The sequence below is a fragment of the Colobus angolensis genome, unplaced genomic scaffold (genome assembly GCF_000951035.1).
Source record: "Colobus angolensis palliatus isolate OR3802 unplaced genomic scaffold, Cang.pa_1.0 Scaffold92, whole genome shotgun sequence".
NCBI lineage: Eukaryota > Metazoa > Chordata > Mammalia > Primates > Cercopithecidae > Colobus > Colobus angolensis.
Window position 1 is genome coordinate 8065659 of NW_012123154.1, and position 14314 is coordinate 8079972.

The 14314-nt window shown below is 38.0% G+C and overlaps 1 protein-coding gene across 1 annotated transcript in view; it reads right to left on the bottom strand.

Moving 5' to 3' along the window:
• CHD7 (chromodomain helicase DNA binding protein 7) overlaps positions 1–14314 on the bottom strand; it is a 189976-nt gene that overhangs the window by 107409 nt on the left and 68253 nt on the right. The gene's annotated exons all lie outside the window — the stretch shown is intronic.

Below are 14314 nucleotides of genomic sequence, written 5' to 3' on the forward strand. Positions count from 1 at the left end.
AATTGGAATTCCCATGTACCCTGAGAGCAGAAAAAGGCAATGGTGAAACTGGAAATATTGTTAAGGTCTATAAAGTACTAACTGGCCTCCACCGTCTTCAGATACCAGCTCCTAGGACCATCTTATGGAGTCAATCCCAAAGTGCCTCATCAACTCTGAGTGTACGTATATTTCATATTTCCAAAGCTGAAAACCTCTGGGAAGCCTTGTCTAACCCCAAACTGAATGGTCTACCTCTGCCCTGAACTAAACTTGTGCTCCCTGTCACCAACATTATTACACAGCAATGCAAATGCATGCTTACCACTCAGTGGGAGCCACAGCTGAGCTTCTTGGCAGCAAGAAAAAGATAGCATTTAGCATTATATTCTCGGCGTGTATCACATACTAGGCAGTCACTAAACATCCAATGAATGGATGGATGAATGAATGAACGAATGACCTCACTAAGACCCAGCCATCCTCCAAGTCTCACCTACATAGCTGTCCTCCATTCTCAACAACCTTATTTTTCATACGGTAGCTTAAACTCATTATTTAACACATGGTTTTCACTAAGAGAATTTTTAAATCCCATACTAGAGACATGAGTAAGAAAAGACTTGCATGGTGGGTTCTACTTTCCTGCGGCAGCAGAGTCTAGGCATGACTGACGGGGGGCTTACCTCTGCAGAGCAACAGGAACACCTCCTAATTACCCAGTACCAGGCCTCCATTTAAAGTGAGTTGTTTACCGTAAAGGCTCTCTCACCAGGTTAGAAACGGAGAGAGAGAGAGAGAGAAGCAAACAGTATCAGAAACAATCGGTTTGCTCAAGAACAAAAATCAATCCATTCGCTGTCTTCTCTCACAGGCATCCAACTCATTCCAGCTCAAGACATGACCTGGCAGTGGTGGCCAGCATCCCAGTTGCACTTTACCTTCCCACCCCCAAACACAAGATTTTTTTCTAGATAAAAATGGGCTTTCAATTTTGTAAGAAGAAGTTACTGTTTGGAACTTCCCTTTAAACCAGCAGTCTTCAAAGTGTGGTCCCTGAGACTCTTTCAGGACATCCACAGAATCAGCACTTTTTCATAATATACTAAGACATCGCTGCCCTTTTCACTGTGTTGACATTTACATCAGTGGTGCAAGTACAATCAAGGCAGTGACAGAAAAATACACTGGTAATTGTTATTCTTGCCATGGCCACCAACTCACATTAAGAAAAAAAGTAAGCCAATTCATTTAAGGATGTCCTTGACAATATAGTAAAACTTGATTTTTGTTATTCCTGACCCTTTTTAATCTTTTCTGTGAGGAAACAGGAAGTGCACATGAAGGGTATCTGCTGCTCGCCAAAGCACCAAGGAAGGCTATCACCAAGAACAGCACTTGGGCAACTGCCTAGAGTTGTGAGTTGAACGGGCCACCCTTTTTTTTTTTTTTCTCAAAGACTATTGTTTTTACTTGAAAGACCAACTCAAAGACAAACCACAGATATTCAGACTCAAGTATTTGGCAGTACTTCTCTTGAAATAAAGTGAGTCAATCACTTCAATGAAAGTAACTCATGGTGCTTATCTACAATAATAAAAAATGAGCTCTCAAACAAGTGAGAATTTTGAAAACACCCATGAGCTCAACAACTTCTCAATCTTTAAAGACTTTTCTGAGAAGTCAGTGGTAATATCAACAAATGTGATTTTAAAAAAATATTGTATACCGGGCACAGTGGCTCACCCCTGTAATCCCAGCACTTAGGGAGGCCAAGGGGTATGGATCACTTGAGCTCAGGAGTTTGAGACCAGCCTGGGCAACATGGTGAAACCGCATCTTCACAAAAGATACAAAAAAATTAGCCAAGTGGGTAGTCTCAACTACTAAGGAGGCTGAGGTAGGAGGACTGCTTGAGCCTGGGAGGTAGAGGACACAGTGAGCCGAGATCATGCCACTGCACTCCAGCCTGGGCAACAAGAGAACAAGAGTGAGACCATCTCAAAAAAAAAAAAAAAAGAAAGAAAAAAAAATGTATACAAAAATCAGAAGATTGGCATAATTCAATGAACCAATAAGGGGATTATTATTATTTTTAAATGAATAAATGTATTTTTTAAATTTCCTAGTTTTCATTTCTGATATGGTAAATAACAATAGATAAAAACCAGAATAAACAAAAGCTCTTTGGGATTCTCAATATTTAAGAGCATCAAGATTCCAAAACCAAAACATTTGAGACCTATTACTTTAAATGAAACAACTGTAAACAGATAAGCAGTTACCTGAACATATTTGTCTCATGTATTAAATAATCTGGATGAATACCCCCACCTGCCTCAGTAGCAGAAAGTTTAAGTGTTCTTTCTTATACTACTTATGCCTCGTTTTATTATCTAAAATAGTTCTGGTATCTAAGTATCAAACCAGAATGGCTCAAAATACATTCTATCAGAACTAACACTTTCGTCTTTGGTATCTATTCTCTAAAAGTCTCCTTTTCCACCTTCCTTTTTATAATCACTTCTCTTTATCAAAACGGCTTTCACTCATCCCAAATATTATTACAGTGTGTTGCCCTGGAGTATAAAAACCTCTGGGACACCAATCTCTTTAGGAAGAGTCACTTGGCAGCAAAGCAGAGAGTTAAGAAATATCAAGAAGGCAGTCCTTCATTTCATCCAGGTGACAAATGCCTGTTTAGTGAGGTAATTGTCATGCAAACACATTTTAATGCATATATTTAAACTGAAAAAGAGAATTTTTTAAAAAATTCTAAATTCTTTTTAAAAAGTTTATAAAAATTGCACTGTCCAATAGTAGTCAGTAGCCAAATATGATTTTAAGTTGGTTAAAATTAAATAAAATTTAAAATTCAGTTCCTCTCTCATACTAGCCCCATTTCAAGTGCTTCCTAATCACAAGTGCCTACAGGCTACCATACTGGACACCAAAAAGAACATGTCTGTCATCCCAGAAAATTCCACTGGACAGAGCTCTCTGGAATCTTGACTTAATAAAGGGCTGGATTTACTACAGTCATTTTTTAAAGCCCTAATCCCAGCAGAATGTGGGAAATTTCCATCCAGGTGAGGACAAATGTTAGAGACTCAATATAGAACATTCATCTCGCGCCACTGCACTCCAGCCTGGGCGACAGAGCGAGACTCCATCTCAAAAAAAAAAAAAAAAGAATATTCATCCTACGATCCTCTTTTCTGGTTTTCAAAGAATGGAGCTCTTCTCTCCAGCAGTAAGATATAAAATTAGTACTTTAGACCCTTTTTAAAAATCAAGCTGAGATTCATGTAACATAAAATTAAGCATTTTAAAGTGAGCACTTCAATGGCATTTAATATATTCTCTTAGACTCGATGACCTAAAGGATTTGACAAATTATTTTCTATCAAGGTCCCACCCATGACCTAATTAATAAACCAAAAATCTAGTGGATATTATCTAAGATATGCAATGCACCCACCCCATCCATTTTGAGAGAGAGAGAGAGAGAGAGAGAGAGTGTGTGTGTGTGTGTGTGTAAAAGAGACAGTCTCACTATGTTGCCCAGACTGGAGTGCAGTGGCTATTCACAGGCGCAATTATGGCACACTGTGGCCTCCTCAAACTCCTGGGCCCAAACAATCCTCCTGACTCAGCCCCCAGATAGCTGGGCTACAGGTGCACACCACCGTGCCTGGCCTTAAATATTTTATATGAAGCATTTGTGACGGGGACTTCTTTGGGATTAACAACTTTCTAAAATATCACTTATACCATAAAACAAGATGCTGTACTTGCATTAGTTAAAACAATATGCTGTGTTTAACAATTGGCTGATACCCAGCAAAAATTTATTCCAAAAATAATGAAGTGACTTATGTCAGCATTTACCACGTATGGATGACTATATCCTATCACTACATCACAAGGCCAAAGACAGGAGATACCCATGGTTTCAGGGCCACCTAGTAAGAGGTGAGAGAATAAAAGTGGAAACACAAAGCTTACACTGGTTACATATGCAACAAAAAACTCTCCGTTCTATATATAATTGTGCTCTACATCTTATTTTCTGATACTTGAAATAATTTGGCTTGTGTGGTTATACTTCAGTGTTCCCATATGAAAGTCACTAGCCTCATGGCTACTTAAATTAAAATCAAATAAAATTAAAATTTCAGTTCCTCAGCCTCACTAGCCCCATTTCAAGGGTACGGTAGCCATTTGTGGCCAGTGGCAAGTGGCTACCATATTGGACTGAGCAAATATAGAACATTTTCATGACAGAAAGATCATGGACAGTACTAGGTTATACATTTTCTACAAACATTCATTATTAGCATGATATCAAAGTACACGGCAAACTTTCTTTAAAAAATAACTTGGAAAATCCTAGAAACTTTCTGACAAATTTCAGTACACGGTTATATTTAAAAGGCTTTTATTTCCTTAAACCTTGAGTTCACTGAACATATATGACAGCCTGGATTGCAACCACTAGAGAGCATAAAATTCAGGAAACATTTCATATAGATTACAATTCAATAAAATACATATAAACATTATACAGATTATTTAGTAAACATATTACAACTGATGGACATTAAATAGGTTTTCTGTTTACTTTTTTCAATCTCATTTTTATCAATATTTTTATTTAAAAATACATTAGAATACTGTTAAAATATTTAAAAGCTATAGTGTGTAAAGTCTGAAGACAACAAACAAAAGGGTCTTCTCCCTACATTTGAATTTGAGCAACGATATAACCACTCTTTCTTGCAGAGAAAACCTGGCTCCAAGCTCAATTCTTACACAAGTCTCTTCTCGCTCTAAAAAACAATGGCAATGGTGTTACAGTATTGCCCATAAATTTTTTTATGGATAAAAACTGTCTCCAAAAATGTAAACCTTCCTTACTTATTTGAAAAAATGTGAACTGCCTTATTTTTAAAAAAATTTAGGTACTAAATTACACTGCAGCCATCCTTTCAGTTTTCTTTTGTCTTCTGTACTTTAAAACATATGAAGTTACTTTTTAAGAAAAACAAATAGATTAGGGTAAAGAAGCATTATAAAAATCTTGAGTGCGACAGCCTTCATAAATCAACTGGGTTCACAACAGGGCCTTCAGTGCCAGTCAACAGGAACCCATCCACTAAAGTATAATATCACCTCAGGGTTTTGGAGAGCACACCATGAAAACATGGTAAGGTGCTAGTAACAACAAGGGGGTGAAGTGGATCACTGGATTTAAGGAATTTGTACGTTTAAATTTATATTTAACAAAGAGTACTACTGAACTCTCTCTGTGCAGACCTATATATATTATAGGTCAGTGGGTGAACTTCTTGCATGCTAGAGGGAATACCAGCAACCATCCCTAGCAATAGGAAACAGGGTGTCAACTTAACCTGCCATTTGAAGTTTCTGAAAAACTAAGTGAAGGTTTTCACCTTGGTTGAAGTTAGAAATTAAACACTTAGAAAGCAGCTAGTATTTTATATATAGTAATATTTCCTAGAGATTCAACTGAAAAGAAATACAGTAGTGTGATGGTAATTTTTCCTCCCCCCTATAAAACATTATGAATTTTTGTCTGCCTTATGGAGAATCTAGTAAGTTGATTTTTAAGGCATTAATAGATGATGTCCTGTTTTCCAAAATAAGGGAAAGTTGGTCTACTTCAAAGTGAAAGAGTAGAAAGTGAAAAAATAAAGAATTCCAAAAGCTCATTTTGATAACCACTACAACAGTAGTTACAATAAAAAATATTTAACATTTACTGGGCATGTACTACATGCCACATGCTGTGCTAAAAACTTTACAGTCATTATCTCATTTAATTTCATATTTCTGTGTAATCGGTACAATTATTGTATCAGGAAACTGAGGTTTAAGGAAGTTAAGTATGTATTTAAGATGACTTAAAAAAAAAATGGAAGAGCCACATTCAAATGGAGTTCTCGGTGTATATGAAGCCTGTGGTCTTCACAACCCTGTGCTCCTGCCTGCCCAGCAACCTGTACTAGCAGTGAGGGGCAGAGTCCTGGCAGCTCCACCTAGTGTGTGACCACTACACAGAATAGTGGAGGGGTGAGAGGCTAAAAAAATGACAGAGAAAACATTAAATGAAAGAAATAAACTGACACTTGTCTCTCTGCATTTACTTACTTTGGAATTAAATTTATATTCCGTATGAAATACCACTCTAGGATCTAACATGGCTCTTTGATGTGGGGAGCTTATTAAAACTGATTTAATGATTTGCAGCAGGGCGCAGTGGCTCACACCTATAATCCCAGCACTTTGGGAGGCTGAGGCAGGTGGATCACCTAAGGTCAGGAGTTCGAGACCAGCCTGTCCAACATGGTGAAACCCCATCTCTGCTAAAAATACAAAAATCAGCCAGGTGTGGTAGTGGGCGCTTGCAGTCCCAGGTACTCTGGAGGCTGAAGTGGGAGATCACTTGAGCCCAGGAGATGGAGTCTGCAGTGAGCCAAGATCGTACCACTGCAAACTCCATCTCCTGAGTGACAGAAAAAGACTTCACCTCAAAAGAAAACAAAACAAAAAAACTGATCTTATTATTGGGCTCATTTTTATCCTATGAATGGTTAGTTTCTTACTGTTGTCATTTTATTGTTTTCTTCATCAATGATATCCTAGCTTAGAGACGTTATTTATGTGTGAATATTGGTTTTGAACTTTCTTGCAAAAAATAAAACTGCAAGCCTTAAGCTCAGATCTAAGGAAATAAGTTTTCCAAAATTAGACTCAATTATTTCCTTCTTTGATCTAGGTCTTCTACCATGGTTTTCAAGTAAGCAAGACATGTTGTTGCATCAGAGGTCAGGTTAGGCAGGACACTGAACACAGGGGTTCCCACAGCACCTTATTCCAATATGAAGATGACTACTCCCTTGACATGTCCCACTCTCTGGTAAATATAATTAAAGTGAACAGAAAAAACATTCAGAGAAATCGATGACAAAAATGAAATACTACTTAGCATCTTACTTCAATCAAACACTTCCCCTAAAAAACTCTGACTTATCTCCTTTAATCCAAGGTATGTCTTCACGCATTTCAACAGCTCTCATTCATGGAAATGTCTCTGACATATTTGAGCAGCCAAAAATAGAGTTAGCTTAGTAATGAACCAATTTAAAGCAAAGTCAGCATATTCTATTTATTTATTGCTCAGTTCCATTTCTCCCTGTGGTTACTTAGAGATTATCTACAGATTTACAGCTGTAACTACAGAGAATGGAGGGTAACATTAAGATGTCAAGATCAAGGCAAATTCTCCAAGTTAGTTCCCCACAGTTTATTTCCAGCAGGCTCCAAAGTGGTTAAACTTGGTATCTCTTCATGCTAGACTTGTTTTTAAAAATAACAGTGAAAACAAACACATGACAACTTGCAAAAATCCCACAATTTCCTATTATTGTTTTTTAATGGAAGAAAATGTTCAAGTTACAAGAGTCCATCAAGAAACATGATCTAAAAATTAAACTCTAATTTCAAGTATTTCTATATTCAATAAGAATTTTAAGTCTATACCCTCCCCTTTCATTAAAGAGCACACTTAGATACATAACTCCAAAAAACAAAAAGCTTTCAGAAAAAGAATGATCTCAAGTTCCTTGCCTATTCACAAGGATATGCACCCTGCAACCTCCCAACCCCCTAAACTGAGCAGCCGCTGGCAAGAGGCCAAAACACTTCATAGCCCACCAAATGGGTGAGAGTGGAATTCCTATGCTAATATTGCAAACCTGTTTCAGCCAGTCTATGAATAGATTAGACAGGAAAGGCACAAGTTAAGCTAGAATACTTGCCATTCGAAAAAGCCTCCACATAGTTTCCCAGCACCACTGCTTGCACCTCCTCAATATTCTCCAATGCTTTATACCCATGGCCAGAACAAAAAAACTCTTAAAATTAATAACACTTGCTTACGTCCTAAAACAATTGTTTTTTTGCTTTCACACAGTGAGCCAAATTACACAGTTAACATTAAGTTAAGGTTAACATCTAGGACTCCTGAAACCTATGGTACAGAATGATTTAGAACTAAACACAGAAGGCAGTAGAGGAAAACAGGACAAACACACTTTAAAGAATATCAGAAATGTTGTAGTCTTCATTAATATTAAGGAGCATCAAAACGCATGTTTTTGATCCAATCTTTAAAATAAGAGGTAAGGAAATGCCTTGCAGCCTTCCCTGGCCATCGTTCTCATCGTCCTGGAAATTGTCCAGGATAAAAAAACAAGCAAGATGATGTGGGTAGTCCTGTATCTATGTTGACTTTCTTAAATGCAATGCTGTCAATTTCTTGGCATTTTGCCAACTTCCTTTAAGTTATCCATCACTACCACTCCTGCTGTCATGTCCTAGGGCTTGAAGGTTCTCCTCCATTTTTTACACGACGTGAAGGAAAACCAAAATAAAACCTCACTCCTGGCAACACACCACGAACCATTAAAGTTTTACAAGGCAAAAGGACAAGTACAAGTTTGCTACTGACTTTCTTCACTGATAAAAGAACTGCATTCAGCAACAAAGGAAATACCGGGACCATCTCTGCATGGCTACTTAGGGATTATCTATAGATTTACAGCTGTAACTACAGAGAATGGAAAATAACATTAAGATGTCAAGGCTAGGGTAAATTCTCCAGATTAGTTCTCACAATGCTGTTCCCCTAATTGTCCCCCTAACCCACTTCCCAATTCTCCTTCCTCAGCCAACTATTGCTCTGCTGTATCAGAGACTGTCTTTCTGAAAGATTATTAAAACAGGGAAGAAAAAAGCAACACAGAAGAAAAAAGTGAAAGAAATGGGGAGGGGAGAGCATGCATATTAATAAAAATGAAGGCTTTTCCCCTTATCCTGAAGAGTCAATTTCATGAAGAAACAAGCAATTCTATTAAAGACAGAGAGGCAAAAAGCTAGGGGATAGAGGTGAGGAGTTAACTACCAAAAGTATCCAAATACCACACAAAGCTAAAATCTTGAAAACGTCTGTAATCCACCTTTCAGAGAAACACGCTATTTTTTCCCACAGGACAAACACCATTTAGGTAGCCTTCTTTGAAACTCAAACAAATGAAATCAAACTTCAATAATGTATCTTGTCAAGAACTGATACTAATATCCCTAACACAGGCACACCCCCCAGTACTGCATTTATTCATGATACCTAAAAACACTGCTACTACTTCCTTAACCTTACAGCAAAGTGGGTAACACCTGTCTTGGAGGATGACCATCATAATTAGACTAACAATTTTACATTTATTTACATATGAATACAAGTATTTATACTCTGACTTGTTTTTAAAAAGAATATGCAGCAACTGATATGGAAAGAGTATAGCCTGTGCTGTTTAATATGCAGCCACCAGCCACGTGTGGTCACTGAGCAACTGAGATGCAGCTCACGCAATCTGTGTAAAATACATATCAGGTTTTAAATTCTTGTGTAAAATACCTCACAAGCAATTTTTTATACTGATTACATGTTGAAATAATGTCTTGGATATGTTGGTTTAATTAAATGTATTACTAAAATTAGTTTTACCAGTTTCTTTCATGGTAAAATGCGGTTACCAGAAAATCTGTATCAACATAAATACATTGTATTTGTAGCTCCCATCATATAACTGGACAGTTCTGGTCTAGAACATAGTAAGTACACAAAGATAGGACAGCCAGAATGTTATACTTAAATAACAAAATTCCCTTTTCACCTCAGTGGAGGCCTCTGTCTCCTCCCTGCCTTCCACCATGCCAGCAATCTCTCCTTAACACAGTCCTTGGCACATAACAGGCACTAAATAAGTATTTCTTTCATACAGTACTGCCTTTCATGAAGATACCTAAGATACCAAGATGAAAACGCAGCATCAAAAGTGGCTTCTTTTAAGAATATCAATTGGCTACCTGGGACACCTAGCAGAGGCCTAATATCCAGGCTTCAAAGGTAAACTAACAAACTAAATTCTTATCACCTACAATATTTTTGATGTCACATAAAACAATACTCTTTTATAAAATAAAAGCCATCCTAAGGGGCGAGGCTATCAGGCATTCATGCTTTCAGACTATGGGGTGAAAGGACAGACGGAGCAGAATTTTCCCTGTGCTTTAACTTGACACTTGGTATAATTCTGACCTCTGGGATAAACCAGCTTGTTGGATGTTGAGGAAAAACGTAGACAGGTTACTCAATAAGCTGTAGTATATACAAATTGAGGTAGTCAGAAGAAATACTTTAAGAGTCTTCGTGAGAAACAACGAGTCTGTTGAGAGCAACCTATGGCCCAGGAATGAAAGACCAGTAAAGGCTAGATGGTTTGCTTTACCTAAAGGTCTCATGAAGAACTAGCAGTGGGCCACAGCAAGTGGGAAAGCAGTGATGTCTTCTGCCTTCCCTCTGTGAGCACCAGAGGGGGCAACCTGCTCCAGTGAGGTCCAGCCTGGGTGCCTGTTTTCTGAAGGTGGGTACACTTGCAAAAGCCCCTAAATATCACTTAGGTAAAAGCTGATTTTTATTTTGTTTTCCCATCTTCCCCAGACATCTTTAGAAGTGAGAAAGGTAATACTGATAAGATACATTTGCTCTCCATTAAAAAGGTATTTTTTATCTATTTCTGATTACAACCTGCATACATAATCCTTAAGAAATATAGCCAACTTTTTTCATAAATTTACTTAGTAGTTGCCAATTACTCTGCCCATGTCTGTAATTCTTCTTTTTTTTTCTTTTTTTTTTCTTTGAGACAGAGTCTCGCTCTATTGCCCAGGTTGGAGTGCAGTGGCATGATCTTGGCTCACCACAACCTCCATCTCCGGGGTTTAAGTGATTCTCCTGCCTCAGCCTCCCAAGTAGCTGCGATTTCAGGCACGCACCACCTCGCCTAGCTAATTTTTGTATTTTTAGTAGAGATAGGGTTTCACTATGTTGGCCAGGCTAGAGTCTCGAGCTCCTGATCTTGTGATCTGCCCACCTCGAACTCCCAAAGTGCTGGGATTACAGGCATGAGCCACCATGCCCGGCCTTGTAATTCTTTATTTACTGGGTAAACTTAAAGAATCTCAGTATAAGATTGATGCTACTTTAGATTTACCAATAAAAGCTTTTCTCAGAAAGGCTATTATTATTTTTTTTTTTTTTGGGAAAAAAAAATTGTACCACTGATTCTTTCAGATATTTTTTTAATCTCAAGGGAAAATGAGGAAATGGGAAATTATTACCTATCACCTCAATCTTAGTAGCCTTTAAATTTTTTTTCTATTTCTGTTTCATGATGACTGTATTTCAGGACCAAATTAATGAAAAAGGCAAAAATGTATCTAAAATAAATTTATTTTAAGGACACATTGTTGCAGATCCTAAAAATTCAACTAGAACTTTCCATTTAAGAGCGTAATCCATGATCTGGGATACGTCTATGGACTGTGCAGTATAAATTCTATCCAGAAACTCAGGGATTTGCCTGTAACCTTAAGGACAATCCACTTAACCAGTCTTTCTTCAGATAAGCTCTTCAAATGAACAAAATGTTGCCCTGTGCCTTCCTTCTAGATTGTTCTCATCCATGTTCACAGTGTACTGATAAATATTTCATTTTTGGTTCCACCCCCTCTCCACTCTCTTCATACTCCTGGGTGCTGCAGAGAGTCCCATGGTGCTGTGTCCATGCTGAAAACACCTCCTAGTGCCCTCCAGTGGCATGGGCCCGGGACCATGCAGCTTTCTGTCCACTAAGGCCCAGACCTACATTCCAGCAATACGAGGGACACTCAAGGCCCAAAGGACTTTCTAATCTTTGCACACATTGTTTCCTAAATCTTAAATTCCTTTCCCTCCTCTTTTATCCGTCCTTCCCTCAACTTAGACTGATCCTTCACATCTCAGCAAAGACATCACTGCCCCCAGAAAGCCCTCCCAGACCCCCACCTCACCCACTTTTAAGACTGATCTTAAAGATCAGTGCTGATCACTACAGTGTGCTTTTCACGGGATACCCTTGCCTGCATCTTCCTGCTCACACAGCAAGATTGTTCTCCCTCCCTCAAAGCACATAGGAAGCCTCAATATTTGATAAGTGTTCACTAAAATCAAGGATATAAAGTCAAACAACTATGAAAATGCTTAACACTGAAATACGTAAGATTCTTCTTAAAACTCTGCAACAGGCAATTCTGAACACTTGCTAGATGTGTCATTTTTGAGTCCGCACTGTTAAGCACTTAAAAGACATTGCTACTAATCTCACTGAGCCTCTAACCAGGAAGGCATATGAACCCTCACTTCAGAGATAATGAAATGACATCCTGACATCCTTACTAACATCAGGTGGTGATGTTAAGCAGTGGTGCTTCTATTCAAAAGCTCAGACTCCAAAGCCTGTACTCTTTCCTTCACGCCAGTGGTTCTAAAATTGTGGGCCAGGGTCTGTAGGGTCTGCGAGATCAGAACTATTTCCACATGATCCCGAGATGTTATTTGCTTTTTCATCCTCATTTTCTCCAAATGAGCAGTAAACTTTTCCAGAGGCTTATGACTAGCACACAGACTACATTCAGAAGCAGATGTGAGAATCAATATTTAATAAATTTAAAACAATGCCACTAATTTTTTGTCTTGGGAAAAGTTATCTTTCGTTTTAAAAAAAAGTTATCTTTCATTTAAAAAGTATTATGTATGTTAACACATAATGATTTATTTATTTATTTTTTGTATTTTTTTTTTTTTTTTTTTTGAGACGGAGTCTCGCTCTGTTGCCCAGGCTGGAGTGCAGTGGCTGGATCTCGGCTCACTGCAAGCTCCTCCTCCCAGGTTTATGCCATTCCCCTGCCTCAGCCTCCTGAGTAGCTGGGACTACAGGTGCCCACCACCACGCCTGGCTAGTTTTTTTGTATTTTTTTGTAGAGACGGGGTTTCACCATATTAGCCAGGATGATCTCGATCTCCTGACCTTGTGATCCGCCCGTCTCGGCCTCCCAAAGTGCTGGGATTACAGGCTTGAGCCACTGTGCCCGGCTGATTGATTATTTTTAAATAATAACAAATCAATATTTTAAACTTTCATCAATATTTTAGCTGGGCGCGGTGGCTCATGCCTGTAATCCCAGCACTTTGGGAGGCCACGGCGGGTGGATCATCTGAGGTCATGAGTTCAAGACCAGCCTGGCCAACATGGTGAAACCCCATCTCTACTAGTAGTGAAATCCCAACTACTAGGGAGACTGAGGCAGGAGAATTGCTTGAACCTGGGAGGAGGAGGTTGCAGTGAGCCAAGAACGCGCCACCGTCCTCTAGCCTGGGCAGAAGAGTAAGACTGTATCAAAAATAAATAAAAACATAAACATATAAATAATAAAAAAAATTAAATGTTCTGAGACAGTTAATATCAATACATATAACTCACATAGCTAACACACACTCTTTGGAGTCCCCAATAATTTTTAAGAATGTGTAGAGGTCTGAGATGAAAAGGTTTGAGAAAAACTGTTCTAATTAGCTACTGAAAAAGAAATACAAGCTAGGGTTTTCCCCTTCCCTGTAAATCTTATCAAATAATCAAAAGTCTAGCACTTCCATTAAAGAAATGCCCATACACCAAAATGTGTAATTTTTCACATTTTGATCAGATGAACTGTGGCCTTTTTGTTCTAATATTTTTTCTTTGTTGACTTTTCAATATAAAGTTAAACTTATCTTTAAAGATACTTACATGTGTTTCACAATTTAGGAAATATCCATTCAGAAGCCAGGAAACACATAAAGAGCATAATTTCTATTTTTAAAAAGCAAAAAACTCAAGAAGAGTTAAGTCTACCTGAATGTGATAATTCCATTATCAAGTTAAATGGACATTTCAACCTAATCTGGTATCTTCCCTGATACCTGGTATAGTATTCAGCCACTACTCCATCATATATAAAATGTGAAATAATTTTAGTAGCTCTAAAGCAAAACATAATTAAATAAAAATATTTCCTAGGGTAGAATGTCAATCATTCAGAGAGAGAGATTTTAAAGGTATAGGATAGTATTTTGAATTACCCATATCATTATCCTCCTCACATGTGGCAACACAAGCTAAAAGGGGGATAATATTTGCACAAATCAAATTTAGTTATTTCATAACTAAGGCTGTATTACATAATATTTAACCTATCCTTAAAAATAAAGTTAATTTTGATGAAACCCCGTGTCCACTAAAAATACAAAAATTAGCAGGGCATGGTGGTGCGCGCCTGTAGTCCCAGCTACTCAGGAGGCTGAGGCAGGTGGATCACCTAAGGTCAGGAG